The sequence below is a fragment of the Vicia villosa genome, linkage group LG1, assembly GCF_029867415.1.
Source record: "Vicia villosa cultivar HV-30 ecotype Madison, WI linkage group LG1, Vvil1.0, whole genome shotgun sequence".
NCBI lineage: Eukaryota > Viridiplantae > Streptophyta > Magnoliopsida > Fabales > Fabaceae > Vicia > Vicia villosa.
The window spans coordinates 37474815-37493968 of record NC_081180.1 but is presented as its reverse complement, the minus strand read 5'-3'; positions in this window follow the sequence as shown (position 1 = coordinate 37493968).

The following is a 19154-nucleotide window of genomic DNA, read 5'->3' as shown; positions in this document are numbered from 1 at the left end:
TGATATTTGGTTATCCAAATCTTTAATCAACTAGTATTATCTATCTAATATAAAAATAATAAAATGAATAACAATTTTATAAAAAAATATCCATTATAGATAGCTCTTAAAAGTAATTATTTATATTTATATAAGATCGAAAAATGCATATAAAATACCAATTTTACCATTTTGTTTAAAAAATTATTAACTATACAAAGCCATTAAAAGTAATTAACAAATCTCCAAATAAATGACAATTTCTCCTTCCCCGTTTACTTAAATGTTACAAAGATTTGAAGTATCTAAATTAGCTTCAAATTAAATAAAAATCTACTCTTTTATTCAAGTAATTAACTAATTGACATATCTAATCAATATAGGATTCTATCCAAACAAATCAAAAAAATAAAATAAAAGCATCAACTATCAAATTTTGAATTCTAATTATATTTATGAATTTATGAATGCGGATGCAGTTGTAGGTGTTGCGATTACCGTCATTATAGTTGTTGTAATTTGTATTATGGTTATTACATAGTAATTTTGATTTAATATGTAAATACTTAAAAGTAAAAGAAGTAGAAATAAACTATTTACCCAAATATATATATATATATATATATATATATATATATATATATATATATATATATATATATATATATATATATATATATATATATATATATATATATATATATATATATATATATATTTAAGTATATATGTATTTAAATACATTTTCACATTCATTATGAATATTTTTAAAACATATCATTTATTTAATATATGATGATAATATTTTTATTTGATTTTTTAAATTATATGAGATTTTATTTCAGTTATAACAATCAAATATTATAAGAGAAAAAAATACTTAATTTAACGTTGTATTAGTTATTAAAATTCTGATTAATAGGTTAGATGTATATTTCAAAACACAACCGTCACAAAATAAATGCATAGGTTTTCAATTTATTTATTACATTTTATTTTTCAAAAACTTAACTGTATATCACCTTCAATCTACTTATCACCTTCTTCTCTAGGTTAGATGTATATTCCGATTTACTTATAACATTTCATTTTTTAAAAACTTTTTCTTTTAAGTTTTTCAACAATTGTTATTTGTTCAAGATTTGTCAGAGATTTGTTATAAAACTTAATTGTGTTTAAATTTATTTTCTATTAGATGATAAAATCATATAATATCAACAGAATCCTTAAATTTACCATACAGAAGAATTTAAAAATTATATGCATGCTCGACGGGGCGAACTTATTTTTCTGACGGGCCGACAAAATATTTATTTAAATTGAACCGATATTAGAGATCATATGTTTAATGACTTCTGAATTACTATAACATATACCTTCTAAATTACTACACAAATTTAATAAACATAATATTATTCAATTCATTAAATCTAATCAAATTATTAAACCAATATGTTTTTTTTTATAATATGTTTTTTTTTATAATATTTATTAATAGAAATTGTAAAATTAAAATTATAGGCATGTCCGACGGGGTTTAACATTAATTACCAAATCTATGTATATCTTGACAACTACTAGATCTTGATAAATTAAATTAATATTTGTATGACAATCAACATTGAATTTTTTTCTGTTAATTCGTATAAATTAATATACATTTTTTAACCATAACTATATAATATTTATTTAATATTTATATCGACTTTACGCGACTCGTGTGAACACACGGGTCCTTTACTAGTTTACTTGAATGTCACAATCAATAATAGATTTGAAGTATCTAAATTACCTTCAAATTAAATAAAAATCTTCTTTTTTATTCTTTAAGTAATTAACTAATTGACATATGTAATCCATATAGGATTCAGTTTTGAATTGTAATTATACTTGTGAATGCGAATGTAGTTTCGGGTGTTGTGATTACCGTCATTACAGTTGTTGTGATACGTATTGTGGTTGTTGCATCGTGAATTTTGATTTAGAGATGTTTAAAATACAATGTTGAAAAATACTTATTGTTAATATTTTTCTTTACAATTGTGTATTAGGGTTCTTAAATTTTGATATTTAATAAAAAATACTTGAAAAAACATGGGTAATTGTCTGATGTGGTTTGTAATGCAATTTTACGTGTAACCTTAAATCACACTGTAGTTGTTGTCTGATGCGGTTGTAGAGGTCACCGTATATGCAATATTGCAGTCGCAATTGCGATTGTGATGTGCAATTTAAACATGACAACTACCACACACAAATTTCAAAAATTCATCTCCTTTTTACCACGGTCTCCTTCCCTTTTTACTTCTTTTTCAACCTTTTTTCTCTAAAAAAAAATATTGTGTTATAAAAAACTATTTAACAATAGACAAATAGTTAATGCGAATAGGAAATAAAAGAAATAAAAAGAAAAACACTAGAAGAAGAAATGAGTGCACATGCATGTGATTTATTCGTCTTTAAAAAATCATGTTTTATTGTTCTTAACTTTTTTGTCTTATTTTCTCTTTCAAAGCGGGATTATTCTTAGTGTTGTTAACAAGAAAGTGTTTCCATTCATAATGTTGATTTTTGTCTCGGGGTTTTGCAAACCTGAGTATCAATTTTGGATGTTGATTTTCCATGAGATTATTGACACACGATTTCTCCCATTTACCCATCCATTATAAGTAAAGTAAGCCTTAAATGTATAGGAAATATGTGAATGATGAGGAAAATCACCCGGTGTAGAACTTAAGAATGAAGATTTATGAACTACAAGAGTGGTGGAACGATAAACTACAATGTGGTTTAAAGAATTTGAAATGAGATAACCAATGTTTTGATGTGTATCTATTTTCTTTATTTAAACTTTTTTTAATATATATATAATCACCAAATATGATTAATTTGGTCTTGATAATATTATTTATGATTAATATTTCATTTTGGTTATAAGTTTTGGTGTTTTGTAATATTTTAAAGTTACTCCAATCACCATTATGCATAAGTTATTCATGATTAATATAAGACTTATGATTTGTCAATATTTCGCTAGAATCAATGGGATTTGCTTTTATATAAGCAATTTTTTTATTTAGCAGTACTTATGTTATTGTAACTTTTTATTGTAAGTATGACACTATTGAAAAAATCTCAGTCTCACATTGGTTGAATATATTAAAAGAGTTTATATATAGTGACATGTATGGCCTTATAAACCAATTTTATAAAGATGAATTATGTCAAACTCTAATGTGGTATTATAGTCTATCGATTGAACCTTGGACCGTCCACCGTTTGTATTCACACACCAAGCCAAAAAGAATGTTGGGCGTGGTGAGGTGTATTGGGAAAATCTCAAGTTCCACGTTAATTGGAGATAGAGCCTTAAAAGAGTTTATATAAAGTGACATCCACCACCTTATAATTAGGTTTTATAAAGATGAGTTAGGTCAAACTTTAATATACACCATTTGCATATAACCTTAATTCGCATTGAAAGTATGTTTTAAATGTGAAATAAAAGAGTAATTCTATTTGAAAAGATTTTGATGTTTATGTTATTGCCTGAACAATTTTACAAGATTTTGATTCTACCAATATACCTTAATAAGATTTAGGCTTAAAAGCACTTTTGGTCCTTGTAAGTAGGGGTGGCAAAACGGGTCGGGGCCCGCCGGGCCGCCCGCGCACCCGCCAAAAATTGGCGGGTTGGGTTGGGATTCTAGGCTCGCCGCTCGCCAAAGCCCGCCCCGCCAAAACCCGCCGCCCGCCATACCCGCCCCGCCAAAGCCCGCCGCTCGCCAAAACCCGCTCCTCCTCCAAAACTCACTATTTTTTTAGTTAATTCTAGTAATTACAATTCTTGATGGTTTATTTTATACATTTATTTATAAATATATGTAATATTTTTGAGTAAATTTGTTAAAAAATTACTTTTATAAAAAATTGTTTTAAAAAATAAGTGAAAAGTTTAATTAAAAGGTAAAAAAAAGCATATTAATCTATTAAAAAAAATATAAATAAAAATAGGCGGGTAAGCCCGCCGCCCGCCAACCCGCCATCTTGGCGGGGCGGGCATGATTTTGATGCCCATTTTACTTGGCGGGCATGCCCGCCCCGCTCGTTTTTTAGCGGGCATAAGGCGGGGCGGGCGGCGGGCGGGGCGGGCGGCCCGTTTTGCCACCCCTACTTGTAAGTTAGCAAGTTTTTTATTTTCGTTACTGTAAGTTTTTTTTGTTTCAGTCCCTATATTTCACTTTCGCGTTCCTTTTAGTCCTTAAAATCAAAATCCGCAGGAAACCTGTAGATTTTCCTGCGATGTTGGCTTTAGGGACTAAACCGCAAGCAAAAAGTAAGATGTAGGGACTCAGACAAAAAAAAAACTTCCACGGACGAAAATCAAAAGTTCGCTAACATACAGGGACCAAAAATGCATTTAAGCCTAAGATTTATGTTGTTCGCATGTTTTTCTTTTTTCTTCTTTAGTTGAAACATCATTTTCCATGTTCCGATCAAAGTTGTGGATCTTGTTGTGTTTCGTGACAATAAATGACACAAAAATTGTTTATGTGTTTGTAAGGTGAACATAGAAGTTTTTATGCTAAGTGTAACAGGTATGAAGCTAAGTGAAACTAGAAACATACAAGTTTGTGACTTTAATTTATTTGATACATATTATTAACACGGGATTGATGCAATCAACTAAGTCTTGACATTTATTGTTTTTGTTGTGTGATATATATATATATATATATATATATATATATATATATATATATATATATATATATATATATATATATATATGTGTGTGTGTGTGTGTGTGTGTTATATATGCATGTCTTTGTATTTGTTAATTTAAATAAATTATTATCATATATAAAAAATTTCCAATTCAATTAGATTTTATATTCCTACATAAGAAGTTTAAAATCAGTTGACTTGACTTACAAGTCACATTGGTTTGATGTTCATTTCAAATTTTAAAACACTTCTATATAAATATATATTTTTAATATAAACCCTCGAATTTGCGAAATGGTAAAATATACCGTATATAGGTTTTTTAAGGTTTCAAAAGAAACAAATTATCATCAAAACATTTAAATCTCAGAGTTGTTAAGATTTAGGAAAGCTCACATATTTCAATGTCAATTAAACCTTTCCTCTAATTATTTAAAATAATACTTTAAACTTTGAATTAATGTTAATGCCTTAAAGATGAGAGCATCCAGATTGAAAGTCAAAAGTGACTCCCCCATTAGTCGTTAATAAAGTATTTGGGCAGTACCAGCCAAAAGAGCCCCAGCTAATAAAATGTTTCCAAAATGTTTGAAATATAATCTCTTGCTTTACTTCCTTTTAAATAAAGCATGTTCCCCGCGAATAAAACTTCAAAGCAGACATTCTGTCCAGGCTTACCTCCTCGAAGATAGTAAGGTTTAATTGCACAGTAAATCAAAAAACTCTCGCCTCCCCTAACATTGAGGCATGTGAGATATATTCTCTAGAAGTAGTCCCTGAGTCTAGCCAAATATCACCCATACTGCATTACCTACAGGCGAACAAACTCTCACTAGACAGGGGAGAAGTAAGGAGAATTCGAAAGCAGGCTGCTAAATACATTTTCCTCTTGAGAAAATCTTATAAAATAATGAGAACTTCTCCTATGCTACGGTACATGTGCGAGAATAAAACTATAATGGAACTTGCAGAAGTACAAAAAGGAGCCTGCAGCAGACACGTTGGTGAAAAAGCCCTCGCACACAAGCTATTAAGGGTGGGATATTACAGACCTACTTTAATGAAGTATAACATCACTTTCGTCAATAAGTGCAATCAGTGTCAGAGACATGTTGACCTTCACCACATCCCAATTGAACTTCTTCAGTCGACGACAGCAGACTGGCCTTTCTACCAGTGTTGAGTAGATATTTTGGATCCATTTCCCCTGGCGCCAGTTCAACTTAAAATCTTAATAATGGGAATGGATTACATCACATAATGGATAAAGACTGAAGTTGTCGCCAAATGACAGAGTATTTTCTTTTTTCATATGTATCCCCCATATGAATTTCATTTGTATGTTGTGAATCTCTTCGATACATGCTTTAGGAGGCACATTTGTCATCATCGAGTATATCAGAATTTCTTCATAAACGTTTTTCGCCAAGGTAACTTGACATGTAAAAGAAAGTTGGTTAAATTTCCAACTAGACAACTTAGATGAAAGTTGTTCCATTATATATTGATAATTAGTTCTTATGGGATTTATTCCACTAAGAGGCACTCCAAGATATTTTCCAATATGATTAATTTCCAAAAAGCTAGCAATTTGAGCCAACTTCGCCTTAATGTTTCGGGTTACATTTTTGGAAAACATCACATTAGTTTTCTATTTGCTTACTTCTTGACCTAAAATTTCACAAAACTTCTGAAGGATTTCCATAACACACGTAATTTGACTCTCACCCGTTTCTCCAAATAATAACAAATCATTCATAAACATCAGGTGAGAGATTAATGAACCTTGTTTCTCCATGCAGAACGCCTTCCATTTTTTATCATTAACTACCTGCAGGATGAGATGGGATAATTTTGCGAGTGCACCTTCCTATTAGAAATGTTTTGCATTATATCAAAACACCAGGACAACTTTATCATTTATGTATATTGAACGATATCTCTGAGTCTTAATGTGTATCTTAGTTTTATGGATCTTAAAATGCATTTAGAAAATGTTTTATGCATCAAAACAGGGTTATATGTTGACACATACATGCTATGAATTGACACATGTGGATCATTATTAAAGTATGTAGCCTTTGTTCGAATGTGTCGACACATGAAGGCTTTCAGGTCGACACCTAGAAGAAAATTGTATTTTATGAGTCTACACATACGATGAATGTGTCAACACGTGTTGCTCAATTTTAAATCATATAGCTTATGTCTCTCACGAGTCGACACATGACCTGATATAGGTCGACACATACAACGTATTTTTTTTGAAAAATTGCATTATTTTCTAAACTTATAGTTTCTCTCTTTGCCTCCAACTTGCTCACATATAAATATTTCATACATGCATTATTTGAAATCAGATGAAACCATAAACATACAAATAATTCTCTTAATTTTCAACCTCACATCTATGCATACACACAAACAAATTACACATAATCATTATTTGTTTGGGTGCCATGTAGATTCGATTGATAATGTCCAATTTAGGTTGTTGAATTGTAAATTGGGTTGGGATACTTTGGGTGTTTCATAGGGAAAAACCAATTAGGGTTTATCCTCCAAGATCGAGGTGTTGATTTGGGGATTTTGCTAAAGACTTCTCAATTCGAATTCAGCTGAGTGAAAGCTTCGAAGAAAGTGGTTCCGTTGAAGGAGTGGCGGTAACCAGATGATCGTTTGGGAGTCTTGGGTCACGATAATTCGCATCTGGATTTAGCCGAGTGAAAGCTTCGAAGAAGGTGGTTTCGTCGAAGGTGTAACGTAACTGAAGGATCAATTGGTATTATCGGGCGACCATAATTTGAAATTTGGATTCAGCCAAGTAAAGGTTTGAAGAACAATGGTTCGGTCAAATAGGTAGCGGTAACCGGAGGATCAAATAGGTATTGTTGGGTGACTTGATCGAGCTCAAGATCAAGGGAAGAGAAAGAGTTAGGACCAACATCAAACATAGGGTTTGTAGGGTTGGATTGCTACATTTCTCTTGTAAACATATTTTGCAAAGTAAGATTAATTATCTCTATTCCATTTGGAATTGAGGGGAGACGTAACCATAGCAAGGACGATTGATGAACTGCCTAAACAAGTCATTGTGTCATATCTCTTTATCTCTATCTCTCTCGTTTACTTTCAATAACAAATTGTTGAATTCAGTAATTGTGCAATCAATATAATTAGATAAATTCTTTATCATTTCAAAACTGTTTTGTTAAGTTGATCACAATCCTTTTGAATGTAATTGAATTTCAAATCAACAAAACCATAAGAAAAATCTGATCAAAATTTACTACACAACAAATGTTCGATAAATCGCTTACCTCAGTTTTTATTTAATCATTTCACTGGAAATGGATTACCTGCATATTTAAATTCAAACGTATTGTGTTGGTTGTTGAAATATATTTATTCAACTGCATTTTATCATCATTGCAAGTCTTAGTAGTTTTAACGCATATCAGAGTTTTCCGTTAACTGTTCGGATTAGACGAATTGATTTGGGCGTTTCCCACTATCCATAGTTAAAAAGTTTAAAAACAATATTTTCACCAAGTAATTTTTAATTGGGGATTGAAGGATAGAAAAACACTTAGAAAGGGGGGGGATTGAATAAGTGTGGCTTTAAATCTTGGACGATAAAAATAAAATGCACAATTATTTTTATCCTGGTTCGCTGTTAACGAAGCTACTCCAGTCCACCCCCGCAGAGATGATTTACCTCAACTGAGGATTTAATCCACTAATCGCACGGATTACAATGGTTTTCCACTTAGTCCGCAACTAAGTCTTCCAGAGTCTTCTGATCACACACTGATCACTCCAGGAACAACTGCTTAGATACCCTCTAAGACTTTTCTAGAGTCTACTGATCAACACGATCACTCTAGGCTTAGTTCACTCCTAAGACTTCTCTAGAGTATTCTGATCAACACGATCACTCTAGTTACAAACTGCTCAGCCAACTGCCAAGACTTCCTAGAGTATACTGATCACACGATCACTCTAGTTCCTTACAACTTAATGTAATCTATTCAAGAGTTTACAAATGCTTCTTAAAAGCTATAATCACAAACTGTGATATTTCTCTTACAGTTTAAGCTTAATCTCACTAAGATATTACAACAGCAATGTAGTGAGCTTTGATGAAGATGAAGATTCTGAGTTTTGATCTGAATAGAGTTTCAGCAAGTTTGATATAAGTTGTTTTGGTGCAGAATCGTTAACCTTGCTTCTCATCAGAACTTCATATTTATAGGCGTTGAGAAGATGACCGTTGAGTGCATTTAATGCTTTGCGTGTTCCGTACAGCATTGCATTTAATGTTATACGCTTTTGTCAACTACCTCGAGCCTTGTTCACGCTGTGTCTACTGACGTAGCCTTTAGTAGCTTTAACGTTCCTTTTGTCAGTCAGCGTAGTCTGCCACCTGTACTTCCTTCTGATCTGATGTTTGTGAATATAACGTTTGAATATCATCAGAGTCAAAACAGCTTGGTGCATAGCATCTTCTGATCTTCTGACCTTGAAGTGCTTCTGAGCGTGATACCATCTTCTGATCTTCAGTGCTTCTGATCTCATGTTCTTCTGATGCTTCCATAGACCCATGTTCTGATTCTGCTTCGACCATCTTCTGATGTCTTGCCAGACCATGTTCTGATGTTGCATGCTGAACCATTTGAGACACATCTTCTGAGCGCTGAATTATGTGTACTCTTTATATATATATTTCCTGAAAGGGAAATTGCATTGGATTAGAGTACCATATTATCTTAAGCAAAATTCATATTATTGTTATCATCAAAACTAAGATAATTGATAAGAACAAATCTTGTTCTAACAATCTCCCCCTTTTTGATGATGACAAAAACATATATAAATGATATGAATTTGCGATCAGAAAGAGTAGACGACAAAAGACAAATTACACAGCTATAGCATAAGCATATGAATATGTCTCCCCCTGAGATTAACAATCTCCCCCTGAGATAAATAATCTCTCCCTGAAATAAATACTCGAAGAACTTTAATAAAAGACTTCCCTGATTATTTCGGTAGAGACGATCATATAAGCTTCTGCCTTCAGAGAATTCATAGCTTCTGACTTCTGCTTCCATTGGACAGCTTCAGAACTTGAATTTCTTTAGATCCTTAGAACACTCACAGCTTCTGATTCCTGCTTCCATCGTGGACAGCTTCAGAACTTGAATTTCTTTGATCTTCAGAACATTCACAGCTTCTGACTTCTGCTTCCATTCAGGACAGCTTCAGAACTTGAATTTCTTTGATCTTCAGAACATTCACAGCTTCTGATTTCTGCTTCCATTCAGGACAGCTTCAGAACTTGAGTTTTCTGGATCTTCTAGAACATTCACATCTTCTGATTTCTGCTTCCCTCGGATAGCTTCAGAACTTTGAATGTCTACCAACATCACTTCATGCTAGATTTGTATCAGAACATTGTTGAATGTACCAGAGCATCATCAGAGCATCTCTACATCCTGAAATGTTACAGAACAAAAACTAAACGACAAAAGTCAGCATGAACGAGTTAGAACATAAAATGTATATTCAAATACATGATATGTATCAGAGCCAAATGTATCAGAGCATTTAGGCTAAAAACGTGTATCAGAGCAAATAATGTATCAGAGCCATAACATTATATGTATCAGAGCAAATAGAATTTTGTCAGAACAGGATAGACAATGATATTCAAATTCTATTATCAGTGCTTCTGATTCTTCTTTCTTGCTTCTGATCTCTGAAGCTTGACAGCACTCAGCTTGCTTCAGTTTCCAAGAGCTTATTCCTTTTACAGAATAACGCTTCTTATGGTTTTGCTTCTAGTGTTTGCTTCTGAAGATTTACTTCACTTCTCTGTACCTGCAAAACACTTAAACCATATAGAACTTGCAGTTCTTGTTAGTGAATGTGTGGGAGCTTTACCCAGCAACTGATAGATTTAATCAAATCATTTATCATTTATCTTCTCCCCCTTTTTGTCATAACATCAAAAAGAATATTAAAAAAATTCAGATGCATAAAACGACAAAAGAAAACATTTACTGGAATGTAAAACACAAAGAAACTTTTCATTGATAATCAAAAGATATTACAAAAGGTTCCTATGTTTAACAAGATGAGAAACATTCCTAGCAAATACAAGGTAGAATTTCCAAAGAGGAAATCACTACAAAAATTAAAAACAGAACCCTAGCTAGACACGCTCTGTGTCAACCCATCAAGAATCCCGGAGGACTTCTTGTCTTCCAGACTGAAACCTCCACTGTAGGAGAGATCCCAGAACCAAGGAGGAAGTGAGGGACAGTTCACAGACAGAGAGCTAATGTTGCAAACGGGGCTTTCCCTTAACATAGAAGTTAAGAATATCATTCTTAACCTCCTCTCATAACTCAAGAAAGTCTTCTGTCTTTGGATGAAAGTTGATAACAACATCAAAGAAGAGTCTGACTTGAGCGGTATTAGAAGAGCCATCCCGAGATAAACAGAGATCTGTCGCCTTTGAGTCATGGTGCTTCAACAGGCTTAGGGTGAACGCTAGGTTTTGAGAGAAGAAAAACGAGAGAGAGAGAGAAGAAAAAAAACTTTAAGAGGAAAACAAAGAGATAGGAAACCAAAAACCATTTTGAAGAGTATTTAAAAGGAAATAAAATGAAACGAATGATGAAAAGCATTTAATGTTATGTGACGTGAGGAGAGATAATAAAGACAAATGAAGTGACTAGCACAGTTACCTATGGTCGGTGTCCCTTCAACTGCACGCACGTTTATCCACGAATAGTAACGACAGGTTTACCATCCCGAGATAAAACGTAACAGCTGTTTTGCTTTAAAAGAGGTTCTGAATCAACTTAGACAATGAAACGTTAGTAATAACCGAATCATAATTTCTAAAAGATTTCAATCAGAACTTCTGATATAAAAAATAATCCATTTTCATTTCAGAAGATACTCATACATGAGAACTTCTCATCTTCTCATTCTGGGCATAGATCCATACTGATGTTCTTCAGAATGAATTTAAACCTATCTTCAGCCAGGGGTTTTGTAAAGATATCAGCCCATTGATGGTCTGTATCCACAGAGTTTAAAGAAATAACACCCTTCTGAACATAGTCCCTTATGAAATGATGTTTAATCTCAATATGTTTAGCTTTTGAATGAAGAATAGGATTCTTAGATAAACATATAGCAGAAGTATTATCACAGAATATAGGAATGTTACTCTCAAATATCTGATAATCTTCTAACTGACTCTTCATCCAGAGCATCTGTGTACTACAACCAGCAGCAGCGACATATTCTGCTTCTGTTGTTGATAGAGCAATAGTTGCTTGCTTCTTGCTATACCAAGAGATCAAATGACTTCCAAGAAATTGGCAACTTCCTGAAGTACTTTTTCTTTCAATTCTGTCTCCAGCATAATCAGCATCACAGAATCCTACTAAGTTGTATTCTTTAGATTTTCTGTAAACTAAACCAACATTAGTAGTACCTTTCAGATACCTTAGAATTCTCTTAACAGCAGTTAAATGAGATTCTCTAGGATCTGATTGGAATCTAGCACACAAACAAACACTGAACAGAATGTCAGGTCTAGAAGCAGTCAGATATAGAAGAGATCCAATCATACCTCTGTATAACTTCTGATCTACCTTCTTACTTACCTCATCCTTACCTAGGATGCATGTTGGATGCATAGGAGTTTTGGCTTCTTTGCAGTCCAGAAGATTAAACTTCTTCAGAAGTTCCTTCACATACTTGGTTTGATGAACATACGTTCCTTCTGATGTTTGATTTATTTGTATTCCAAGGAAATACTTGAGTTCTCCCATCATGCTCATTTCAAACTCAGCCTGCATAGACTTAGCAAACTCCTTTCCAAGTGTAGCATTAGATGTTCCAAAAATAATATCATCTACATATATTTGACAAATTAAAATATCCCTTTTAAAGGTTTTACAAAAGAGAGTAGTGTCCACTTTTCCTCTAGTGAAACCATTATCCAGAAGGAAAGAACTTAAGCGTTCATACCAAGCTCTGGGAGCCTGTTTCAATCCATACAATGATTTCTTAAGTTTAAAAACATGATTAGGAGACATAGAGTCTTCAAAACCAGGAGGTTGATGGACATAAACTTCTTCATCTATATAACCGTTTAAGAAGGCACTCTTAACATCCATTTGATAGAGAGTGATGTTATGTTGAGTGGCAAAAGAAATTAATAGACGAATAGATTCTAACCTGGCCACTGGTGCAAAGGTTTCTGTATAATCAATCCCTTCTTGCTGACTATAACCCTGAGCCACCAGTCTGGCTTTGTTCCTTACCACTTCACCTTTCTCACTGAGCTTGTTTCTGAAGACCCATTTTGTACCAATTATATTGAATCCTTCTGGTCTAGGAACAAGGTCCCAAATATCATTCCTTGTGAACTGATTCAGTTCTTCTTGCATAGCAATTATCCAGTCTGGATCTTCTAGAGCATGATCAACAGAAGTTGGCTCGATCAAAGATACAAGACCTAATTGACAGTCTGCATTGTTCCTAAGGAATGCTCTTGTTCTGATTGGATCATCCTTCTTTCCAAGAATGACATCTTCTGAATGACCAGAGATGAGTCTGGATGATCTTCTGACAGATGGTTCTTCAGACATACTTAGATCCTCCAGAGAAGCTGATACTTGATCTTCAGATTCTTTGCTTCTGAGAAGCTCTGCTTCTGATGCGTTGCTTCTTGGCTCAACAACTTCTGATATATCAATATCATAACCTGCAAAATTATCAAACTGCTTTGGTTTTTCAGAACCAAGCTTATCATCAAACCTGATATTGATTGATTCTTCTACAATCAATGTTTCAGTATTGTATACTCTGTAGCCTTTTGAGCGTTCAGAATATCCAAGAAGGAAACATTTCTGTGCTTTGGAATCAAACTTACCAAGATAATCTGTAGTGTTTAAAATAAAGCATACACATCCAAAAGGATGGAAATATGAAATGTTGGGCTTTCTATTCTTCCACAATTCATAGGGAGTCTTATTTAGAATAGGTCTGATAGAGATTCTATTCTGAATATAGCATGCAGTGTTTATTGCTTCTGCCCAGAAATGCTTAGCCATATTGGTTTCATTGATCATGGTTCTGGCCATTTCTTGCAGAGTCCTATTCTTTCGTTCTACAACCCCATTTTGCTGTGGAGTTCTAGGACAAGAGAAATCATGGGCAATACCATTTTCCTTGAAGAATTCTTCAAAGGATCTGTTCTCAAATTCACCACCATGATCACTTCTGACCTTTATGATTTTACACTCTTTTTCAGATTGAATCTGAATGCAGAAATCAAAGAACACTGAATGAGTCTCATCCTTGTGTTTCAAGAATTTTACCCATGTCCAGCGGCTATAATCATCTACGATGACTAATCCATATTTCTTTCCTCTGACAGATGCTGTTTTGACTGGTCCAAACAGATCAATGTGCAAGAGTTCTAATGGCCTTGAGGTAGAAACAACATTCTTAGACTTGAATGCAGGTTTGGAGAACTTGCCCTTTTGACATGCTTCACAAAGAGCATCTGATTTGAATTTCAGATTAGGGAGTCCTCTGACAAGATTCAGTTTGTTAATCTGAGAGATCTTTCTCAAACTAGCATGACCTAATCTCCTGTGCCAGACCCACTGCTCTTCAGAAACAGACATAAGACAAGTCACCTTCTGACTCATAAGATCTTGCAGATCTGTCTTATAAATGTTATTCTTCCTCTTGCCTGTAAATAGGATTGAGCCATCCTTCTGATTTACAGCCTTGCAAGACTTTTGATTGAAGATTATATCATAACCATTGTCACTTAATTGACTGATAGATAAGAGGTTATGAGTTAAACCTTCTACAAGAAGTACATTAGAAATGGAAGGAGAGTTACCAGACTTTATAGTTCTAGAGCCAATTATCTTGCCCTTCTGATCTCCTCCGAACTTGACTTCTCCTCCAGACTTAAGCACCAGGTCTTGGAACATAGACCTTCTTCCTGTCATGTGTCGCGAGCATCCAGAGTCCAGGTACCATGACATGTTGTGCCTTGTCCTTTTTGCAGTCAAGGATATCTGCAATAGGAATAATCTTATCCTTAGGTACCCACATCTTTTTGGGTCCTTTCTTGTTAGATTTTCTCAAGTTCTGATTGAACTTGGATTTAACATTGTAAGCAATAGGAGGAACAGCATGATAATTCTTAATGTGAGTTTCATGATATTTCCTAGGTTGTGTCACATGCTTCTTGGTGTGTGTTATGTGAAAACTTTGTGCATGTGAAGTGTGCCTAATATCATGAGAGTGGCCATACTTGAACTGATCATACAATGGCTTGTATGTGAGTTTCATTTCATCAACAGGTTCAAGTTTGTATGGGGTTTCACCCTCATAACCAATGCCTACTCTTTTGTTTCCAGATACGGCATATATCATAGAAGCTAGCTGACTTCTGCCAATACTTCTAGATAAGAACTTCCTGAAACTTAAATCATATTCTTTCAGAATATGGTTTAGACTAGGAGTGGATTTTTCTGAATTAGAAGAAGATCCAACATTATTGGATAATTTTAAAAGTTTTTCTCTTAATTCAGAATTTTCCAACTCAAGCTTCTTTGTTTCAAATTCAAATTGCTTTTTCAGCTTTTTGTATTTGAGACTAATTTGAGACTTGAGTTCCAGAAGTTCAGTTAGACCGGAAACTAACTCATCTCTAGTAAGTTCAGAAAATACCTCTTCAGAATCTGATTCTGATGTAGATTCTGATCCGTCATCTTCTGTCGCCATCAGCGCACAGTTAGCCTGCTCATCTTCTGAATCATCTTCTGACTCATCCCAGGTTGCCATAAGACCTTTCTTCTTATGAAACTTCTTCTTGGGATTCTCCTTCTGAAGATTTGGACATTCATTCCTGAAGTGTCCTGGTTCATTGCATTCATAGCACATGACCTTCTTCTTGTCAGATCTTCTGTCATCAGAAGATTCTCCATGTTCAAATCTCTTTGAACTTCTGAAGCCTCTGAACTTCCTTTGCTTGCTCTTCCAGAGTTGATTTACCCTTCTGGAAATCATGGACAGTTCATCTTCTTCTTCAGATTCTGATTCTTCAGGATCTTCTTCTCTAGCCTGAAAAGCGTTAGTGCATTTCTTGATATTAGATTTTAATGCAATAGATTTACCTTTCTTTTGAGGCTCATTTGCATCCAGCTCAATCTCATGGCTTCTCAAGGCACTGATCAGCTCTTCCAGAGAAACTTCATTCAGATTCTTCGCAATCTTGAATGCAGTCACCATCGGACCCCATCTTCTGGGTAAGCTTCTGATGATCTTCTTTACATGATCAGCCTTGGTGTATCCCTTGTCAAGAACTCTCAATCCAGCAGTAAGAGTTTGAAATCTTGAAAACATCTTTTCAATGTCTTCATCATCCTCCATCTTGAAGGCTTCATACTTCTGGATTAAGGCAAGAGCTTTTGTCTCCTTGACTTGAGCATTTCCTTCATGAGTCATTTTCAAGGACTCATATATGTCATAGGCCGTTTCCCTGTTAGATATCTTCTCATACTCAGCATGAGAGATAGCATTCAGCAAAACAGTTCTGCATTTATGATGATTCCTGAAAAGCTTTTTCTGATCATCATCCATTTCTTGCCTTGTCAGCTTTACGCCTCTGGCATTTACAGGATGTTTGTAACCATCCATCAGAAGATCCCATAGATCACCATCTAGACCCAGAAAGTAACTTTCCAGTTTATCTTTCCAGTATTCAAAGTTTTCACCATCAAATACCGGCGGTCTAGTATAACCATTGTTACCGTTGTATTGCTCAGCAGAGCCAGATGTAGATGCAGGTGTAGGTGTAGACTTTTCACTTTCATCAACCATCTTTTACTGAAGCGTTTTTCTCTTCCTGAATCTTTTCTAAACACGGTTAAGTGCTTGCACCTTAGAACCGGCGCTCTGATGCCAATTGAAGGATAGAAAAACACTTAGAAAGGGGGGGGATTGAATAAGTGTGGCTTTAAATCTTGGACGATAAAAATAAAATGCACAATTATTTTTATCCTGGTTCGCTGTTAACGAAGCTACTCCAGTCCACCCCCGCAGAGATGATTTACCTCAACTGAGGATTTAATCCACTAATCGCACGGATTACAATGGTTTTCCACTTAGTCCGCAACTAAGTCTTCCAGAGTCTTCTGATCACACACTGATCACTCCAGGAACAACTGCTTAGATACCCTCTAAGACTTTTCTAGAGTCTACTGATCAACACGATCACTCTAGGCTTAGTTCACTCCTAAGACTTCTCTAGAGTATTCTGATCAACACGATCACTCTAGTTACAAACTGCTCAGCCAACTGCCAAGACTTCCTAGAGTATACTGATCACACGATCACTCTAGTTCCTTACAACTTAATGTAATCTATTCAAGAGTTTACAAATGCTTCTTAAAAGCTATAATCACAAACTGTGATATTTCTCTTACAGTTTAAGCTTAATCTCACTAAGATATTACAACAGCAATGTAGTGAGCTTTGATGAAGATGAAGATTCTGAGTTTTGATCTGAACAGAGTTTCAGCAAGTTTGATATAAGTTGTTTTGGTGCAGAATCGTTAACCTTGCTTCTCATCAGAACTTCATATTTATAGGCGTTGAGAAGATGACCGTTGAGTGCATTTAATGCTTTGCGTGTTCCGTACAGCATTGCATTTAATGTTATACGCTTTTGTCAACTACCTCGAGCCTTGTTCACGCTGTGTCTACTGACGTAGCCTTTAGTAGCTTTAACGTTCCTTTTGTCAGTCAGCGTAGTCTGCCACCTGTACTTCCTTCTGATCTGATGTTTGTGAATATAACGTTTGAATATCATCAGAGTCAAAACAGCTTGGTGCATAGCATCTTCTGATCTTCTGACCTTGAAGTGCTTCTGAGCGTGATACCATCTTCTGATCTTCAGTGCTTCTGATCTCATGTTCTTCTGATGCTTCCATAGACCCATGTTCTGATTCTGCTTCGACCATCTTCTGATGTCTTGCCAGACCATGTTCTGATGTTGCATGCTGAACCATTTGAGACACATCTTCTGAGCGCTGAATTATGTGTACTCTTTATATATATATTTCCTGAAAGGGAAATTGCATTGGATTAGAGTACCATATTATCTTAAGCAAAATTCATATTATTGTTATCATCAAAACTAAGATAATTGATAAGAACAAATCTTGTTCTAACACTATTCACCCTCTCTAAATAAGTTGCCTTCGTCTAATAAATTTTCCATGCACAACACAAACATGTAAGAAGATATAAGATCTTATTGCCTAATGCCACAATGCAGTCAAAAGAAATTACTTATAGTCTCATTCCACTTAACATTTGTTTCCACAATTGTTAATGCATGCACGATGATGTTGATAATGTTGTCTGGTAATTTGATTTCATGAAGAACACGCAAAATAAATTCCCAACTAATTTAGTCGTAAGTTTTAAACAAATTCACCTTTATGACAAAGTATCCTCTATTTCACTTCATATTGTGCATGACTTCTTTTGCAACTATTATATTCTCATAAATATTCCTTCCCGATACGAAACCTGTTTGGTAAGACGACACAAGCTTTGGAATACAAACTTTTAATCTATTAACCACTACTTTGCTCACCACTTTATAAATTGCATTACACAACGATATCATTCGAAATTGGATGATTGTTTAAGGCTGCGCTACTTTTAGAATCAAACAAATATCTATTTGGTTGATCTTAGCGATTTTGCTAGGGCTCATCCAGATTTTCCTCACATGATCACACACTTTCGTTCCAACATTATTCCATGACCTTTGGTAGAAGCCCTCGAAGAATCCATATAGCCAAGAGCTTTTCACAAATTCATTGAAAAAACGCATACTTTACTTCCTCACCATTCACTTGAGCATTTAAACATTAAAGTTCATCCATTCCAATGCATGAAAATGTAGTGTTAGTTTGACTCCACTCCACTTAAATTGAAACAACTATTCATACTCATTGACGATCACTTTGATTTGCTCACTTTCTTTTAGAGCTTTGCTATATTGACACGTTTTTTTCTTACACCGTAGTTTATACAATATAGTTCATCCACGTTTTTTTCTTGCATGAAAACCAAGAGAAAATAAACTTTATAAAATAAAAAGTGTATATTTTGGCGTAGGTGTTAAAAATGAGTGTCAATATATCTTGTTCCTTCTTTTATCCATTTCTCATGATCGCTTTTGAGTATTTTATTGCAAGTTCGGATATGACAAAACATCCTAATTTAGAAAATCGATCTCTTTAATTAATTATTTTCTTTATAATTTTTTACTTGGGTTTCACCCTCTTGTAAAATATAATTAACAAGCTCAAATA